Source organism: Bombus impatiens, unplaced genomic scaffold (assembly GCF_000188095.3).
Source record: "Bombus impatiens unplaced genomic scaffold, BIMP_2.2 scf_0224, whole genome shotgun sequence".
Lineage (NCBI taxonomy): Eukaryota > Metazoa > Arthropoda > Insecta > Hymenoptera > Apidae > Bombus > Bombus impatiens.
Genome location: NT_176643.1, coordinates 35,886 through 43,462, shown reverse-complemented (window position 1 = coordinate 43,462; position 7,577 = coordinate 35,886).

The window sequence follows — 7,577 nt, the reverse complement described above, 5'->3', positions numbered from 1 at the left end:
GCTAATACATCTTGTAGCTACGGTAAAGATCCTTTACCAAATATTTTTCTTTATCAAATAAAGAGCTGAATGCCTAAAAATTTCCTTCCTTCTATTTCTTTCCATAGGTAAACTCTCCAATTTTCTCTATTCCTCTCAATTTCTCGCTAATCTCCGATTTTCTCCAATTTATTAAATTTTTTCTACTACAGTTAAAATTTTGTCTTATTCAATCTTCAATTTATCTAACTACGATAGAAACAGCGAGAACAGAAATGTCGGTAAGCAAACCTAGCTTAGACCTAGCACTGTCTGATACGTGGTCTAATCTTAGCTCGACGCTCTTTTAATCGTTCTAAATGAGGGTTATGATTTTCCTCGTGTGCAGCATACGAAGAGAGGTGGCATCCTCAAGCTTCGTTTTCGTCGACATCTTGTCAAGGCCACGTTCTCCAATGTCGCCCCAGGTGGCGCGTATTACGGTCACCGTATTAGAATGACTGTCAGCGTTATTTCTTGGACCGCCGGAAGAAAGAGACTTCGTGGGGAATATGGCGGCTTGATGGCACGTCTTGGAGAAGATAAATGGACACTCGAGCGACACTCCGTTTCTCTGTTTTCGTTTCAGTAGATTACGTCGAGAACAGCTATCCAGTTTGAGAAGCAAATAATATACAGAGAAACGTTACTCGATCCTTGTTATGTGTATGTACACGAGTAGTTGATAATTTATCTGCTTTTATTTGGACATTTATGTGTGGAATATTTTAGTAGGATATTTGTATTAGTACGCAATAGCAACTTAAATCTTTGCATTTATATATTATAAGATTCCGGAAATTTTGGGTGATTCATTATTTCCATTATTTAATTCGGATGTTTAATTTATCTACTATAAATTTTCAAAAATCTTAAGCGATTAATTGTTTTGATTATTTAATTTTTATCTTTAAAGAGCTTATAACAGATACTGGTTAATATATTTTATTTTTAATAATATGATTTCGAATCTGATTTTAATATTGATGAAGAAAGAAACTTATATATTGCTGTTTAGTTTAATATTTGTATATTTTAATTTCGGTTAAAATAACATAAGAATAATTAATGATAATAAGATAATAATATGTTTTAGGTATGTTGGTATAAATTTAAAGAAATTTACCAAACTAAATAACTTTTCGTTTATTCAGATAAGATCAAAAAATACAAATTATTTAGACAGATCTTTAAAAATATCAATTTTGGAAATTTTAGTAACATACATTAAATGCATTAAATGTATATTTAACAATGCATTAATTATACACTTGAATCACAGTTGATCTTCGATTCTTAAATGTCATGAAAACGATTGAAGACAATCAATGCAGTAATAAAACTACTATAACTACAATAAACCATACAACAACTTAAGTATTTGGATGATAGCCAATTTCCATTATATAACATTGTCTACAACAATACGAACAATATGTAAGGCTTATATATTTAAGGTGTATTTACTTATAAATACTTTGTCATGGTGCGTAATATGTGAAAGTATGCGACGATATTATTTAGTACATCTTACAACATTTGTTTCTATTATTGCATTCTATTAATGCGCTAATGCAATAATATCATAGTACTAATATTACTAATCAGATATAAATAAAGTGAATAAAAGAAAATGATATAGGATATCCGATATGTCAGATATGTATGTAATTGCAATAGATTAATATAACAATGTTATTACGATAAACAACTACTAAATGTTTAAGCTATTTATTTACATATAAGTTACATATAAGTTAGTTACACATAAATGTTTAAATTATGTTATATATCATAAAGTATTTTATGTTATATAAACTGAAGTTGGGATCTACGATTAAAGTTCATGATCTAATTCCACTGGTATGTGTTATAGATATATATACGTATACAGGGTGTCCCAAAAATCGCGGTACAACAACAAAATCAGGTGGTGATCCTATATGCAAAATAGGTCGAAAAGGAAGAGTACCATTTTTCCATTTAAGGCTTTGCTTTTGAAAACCCATCAGGTAACTGTGTATTAACTGAATGTTCCAAAATATGAAACTTTTGTTTCTACTCGTGTCATTCTCGTATCATTAAATATGAACAATGCCACGATTTGCTTCCTGTTCTTGCTTTTATCTTATTTGCGAGATATCAATTATTGCTTTCTTTTATTCTGCATTTAATTTGTATGGTTTCATAAATAAGGATAAGATTAGTACTTTTTAAGATTCATTTTATTAATCAAAAAGCAAATTATGATATTTTCCTTATTTAATAATACAGATACGAGCAGCAATCGAAGTTTTGTAATTTGAGACTTCCTGTCAAAACACGGATACCTGACGGGTTTTTAAACTCATGTTCTTCGAAAACAAAGGCCTAAATGAAAAAATGTTATTCTTCTTCTTTGGATTTAGTTCTGCGTGCAAAATCACCAGCCGACCGGTTACACCATGATTTTTGGGGTAGTCTATATAGAAAATTTTACAAATTATAATTCAAATAATCACTTTATTTAGTGTAAAAATTATATAAAATCGTAAAAACTGTTTATGCAACAGTACTGATAATATTAACACAACAGTACTAATAATTATTAAATTGCGGATTATTTTAATATATAATTGTAATAATGTTTAAGGTAATTGTAATAAAAATAAAGAATTAAGGTGATTGTAATAGTGGCGTTAAGTTTATAAATTATTTGGTATGGAACGTTTCTTTTTGTTTAGGAATGGTAAATATCTGAAAAGGCCGACAATTACATTATGTTATATTTTAATAAATAAATATCCATAAGTATACATATTTATTTATTAAATACTTATTATAAGTATAATATATAATATAATATATATGTCGGAGATGAAAGAACACCGGAGCCTTTGGAATTTTGAATAATCCCGCAACATTGTAATCTAGATTTTATCATAGCTGTAATTAAGCAATTAATCAATCTGATTGTAATTGTTCGAGATTTGTGATAGCGAAATTGGGCTCGAGGTGACAACTGGTCGCCGAACGTAGCCACGGTCACCGGATGGACGTTTTGCCTGACGGAGGTGTGGAGTGGTTGTATGGTTCTCCCTAGAAACGTGGTTGTGGCGGCATACGGCCTCAAGAACGGGCCTAACCACATGGGATTGTACCTCGGAGGTACAATAGGAGGTACAATACAATAGGACACACCTTGTATTAATAAACAAACTCCAGGCAGAAACTGCTTAGCAACGGCGATTGAAACTTTCTCGACGGTTCCAACGAGTATATAACAAACAAATGCAATCGTACAGCGAGGAAAATTTCCATCAGTTTATTATTCGTGCGATCGCCTTGGAGAGTAACACATCGAACAGTTTATACCGAGCGTCTCAGCAATCGTATTTTGTGCCTAAAATTATTCTACGCATAGTAAAGAGTTATCCCGTTGACCGTGGATTCGTTTGAACCCAAGAACATTGTTAATAGCGTTCATTAAACTCATTATTCGTTAAACTTATTATTCGTAAAACATATTATTCGTTAATCTTATTATTTGTCAAACTTATTATTCGTTAAACTCAATATTCATTATACTTTGTAAAAGTCTTGTATATACGTGTAAATATGATCTCTGCTTCGTAAAACGATGGCTAATTCAGACGAAGGATCGTTACGCGCCTTAAAATCTAATGTTAACCCAACATATCTATAATATATATAATATATATAATATAATATAAGTATTAACTTATTATATAACAATTTATATGAAAAATAAAAGTGTTCAGGAAGATTATAATTCATTATAATGCAAATTAAAAAGTGTTAGAGTGACCACAAAAGTATTATTAAATATTTGCTATTGCATATCGTATATCGTATCGTAGAAAATATTCAATTTTTAAACCTTATATCACATTGCTGACATACTTTGTATATTTTTTATGTATAAAAATCAGTGATTTAGTAATAATAATTATTATTATATCACTTTACTATACTATTTTGGTAATTGTAACATAGTAATAGAAAGATATATAATTTAGTTATTTTACTAATTATATACTATTATTAAGAAAATTACTATACAGGAGGAATTAATATTCCTAAACATCTTTACTCTCATTACTAAACATAATTTTCTTTGAAAAGGATGTCCCATTTTAATACATAACTGCAAATTGTTGGCAAACTACCTGCTGTATAAAAAAGATGTTCAGACAGGCATTAAATGGTTTCGAAGGAGACATAATATGGTATAATTTTCCTGGAAAAATAAAGGTCATATGATGGTGACATACGTTCAAACACAATCATGTAAATTTTAATGTGCTAATTGATCCGTTTTCGCAATCCCTACAAAAAATTATTAATCTATCGTATCGAAAGACATTTTCCTTGTAATTTATATCATAGGTTTTACAAAATGAAAGTTAAAATATCTGGTATAATCTAATATTTTTTCGCTTAAGTAGATTAATAATTTTGTATAGGCTAATAATTTTTTAAATGGAATGCTAAGATGAAACGATTAATATATTAAAAACTGTACGATTAATACATTTAAGGAAACGTGTGTCACTATCATATGACTTTTACGTATCCATTTACAGAGAAACTAATTATATGGATTGAAATGGGACACCCTGTATGTAACAAGGTGCTCCAGTCATCTTTATCTTTATTCTAAAATAAGCAACGGCAATCGTATCACAAAAATCATGTCACCATTACTTCAGTTCTTACTCATCACCCCTGATTACTATCCAGCGACCTATTACGCGAGGATCCTTGCTCAAAACTATCGTAAAACTCGCGAGAAACGTGACCCGGTAGAAGGCCAACAGACAGGATGTCGCATCGAAGGTCAAAACCGTAATCGAAGCTGTTGGTCGCGAATCCCTGGAGGGGTTGTCGATTTCGCGGAGGAATAAAAGTGGCGTTCTCCAGGCTTTCGGCGTAATGACGGTGGTTGGGCAGGAGGAGGGTGTTGTTTATCATCGGTAGTGCCGGCTCCACGGCGCTAGCACGGCCACTGTCGGAATAATTGACCCAAATATACCGCAAAAATAGCGGATCATAAATTACATGGACGGAACGGGAGTGCACTTGACACGGCCCTGTCGCGACACAGTCAACGAAGCCGGAGACGACAGACGACGGCAGCAGAAAAAGAGGGTCCCATTCAAGGTTACTCATTCTTCCGGCGCGTCCTCGTTTCGAGTGGTGACAGTCGGGAAACTAGCGCCGCAATGGATGCAAGGGGAAAATTGGGGAAATGGTTGTTGATTCTTTATCGATTGCGTCTTCAAGGATTTTCAGGCAGCAATTCAGAAACTTAGAAAAATTATCGTCGTTTTTGAAGATAAATTAAAGTTTTAAGTTACGTGATCGATTGTTTAGCATATTATAATCTTATTGTCACCCGCTTTTTACCAGTTTAATGTTGCTGTTCAAGAAAGTTTCCGTTATTGCTATGATTCGGAATGGTTTTCATCATCTGATAAAGTGAATATGTTTACATTTTTTAGATACCATTAGATTGCAGATTTTTATACATTTATAGGAAATTTGAAACTGGAAAATTGCACAGAATGCACATGATATTAAAAGATATACAAAATATTCAAAATATAGTGCTTTATATAATATTTGATACTGTATTCTTAATTACATTCATTTTCAGAAATATGAATTTGCATAAAAATTTGCAATCTAGTTATCACGATGCCCTTCGAGTATCATTTCGGATTAATATAATAAATCAAAGTGTTTTTTTTACGACTTTAATAAATTGAATAAATTAAAATATCTTTTCTTTCTTATATATTAAAACTTATTTGTGTTCATAATTCGTGAAAGTTTGAAGCTCTTCTCATATTCGTTTTTAAATAGAGAGAATGGTTGTTTATCTTCTGTTGATTACATATCAGTGATTTTGGGAGAGTATCTAATTGAGTAATTTAGGAACCTTTTAATAAAAGGTGTGGCACCTCTTAACAATGAAATAAACATTTAACGATTGATGAATTCTTTTGAATTATTATTGATTCCATAACATAATAACTTTATGCTCGTAGAAAGTTTACTCTTACTGAAAATTAGAAGGAACTACTAAATTTTAATAAAACCCACTCTGTAATAATTCGAAGGTCGTTTATTCAAATTAATACATATGCTGTTCTAAGAAAAGAGTGAGTCAGTTTTTATATTAAATATAATTTATGATTGGTTTAGGTATTATAATAGTTTTATAGTTTTATAGATTTTTGTGTCTAATTATTCATCAATCTGTATTCTTGCTGTTAATTATAAAACACTCTGGGAATCCATATTTGATAATTTCAATATGTTTGATTTACCTCAATACAGTGACGATTTATTGTTTTGCTAAAATCAGTACCACTAATTAAGAACTTAGGACATTCATTCGTCCACTTATTCTTCGATATAGGTAAAAGTGATTGTTGAACTAAACGACATAATGGTACATTATATTCAAATAATTTCATATATTTCGATTTATAGGTAGTAATATTTTAAAATAGCATTAATTTATGATTTGATCGTCGATAATAGTTAATTTGAATGTTTTATATGAAATCTTTATATATCTTTATATAAAATCTTCCATTTCATAATTTGCTTACTAAATTTAAAAAAGTTTAATAAATATATATGCATAAAACTCAAATTCTTTGACCTCATCATGTTTTAAGAAAAGATTCAATTGGAAAGGAGAAGCTCTTTTGGTAATGTAACAATTTTGCAAAACATAGAAAAATAGTATAATTGGAAATTAAATGACGTCAAATGTATCTATAAAAAAGTTTTAATCCATACGTAATTTTTATAGAGTATTATATATTTAATGAATGTAATTTTCACGCGTTGACCGATAAACGTTTTGAATATCTATCTATTTCATTATATTAGATTTTATAAGAATAAATTCTTGAAATAGAATTGTTTAAGTAAAATAAAGAACATTTTTAATTTTTTCTAAATGTTACTTAAACTAAAAGCTATAGGAAAAAGCGATTCACATATTCTGATCATTCATGCCAATAATTAAATTTTAATATTAATGCACCTGATTGATAATTGAGGATAGAACAAAATTTGATAATAATATTTCGTATATATCGATTTAATAACAATATATAAAGCTAAAGTAAGTAAATAGCAATATATAAAACTCGGACGTCTTCCAAACGCGACGCTTTAAAAAAAGGCTTCTATGGAAAACAACACATTTTTGAGGATATCTACTATTGTGTAACGATGTAACAAAATAATATAATTGAAAATTTCCTATCGAATAATACCAAATATTTCTGAAGTGAAAAGTTTTTAAAATTTAAATTTCTATCAACAATTTTACAGGGACGATATTTCAAAACATTCGAAACAATGCAAGCAATTTTATCGAACACCGTCATAGAGCTCGAAGAATACAGAACTTGGAGCAAATAGATCTGCTGGCACTGTATTAGTGCCATATAGATGAATAAATTGAATAGTCCGAATGATTGTAATGGATTGAGTAGATTAAGCAAGTAGTACAAACAAATCGAATAAAGTGG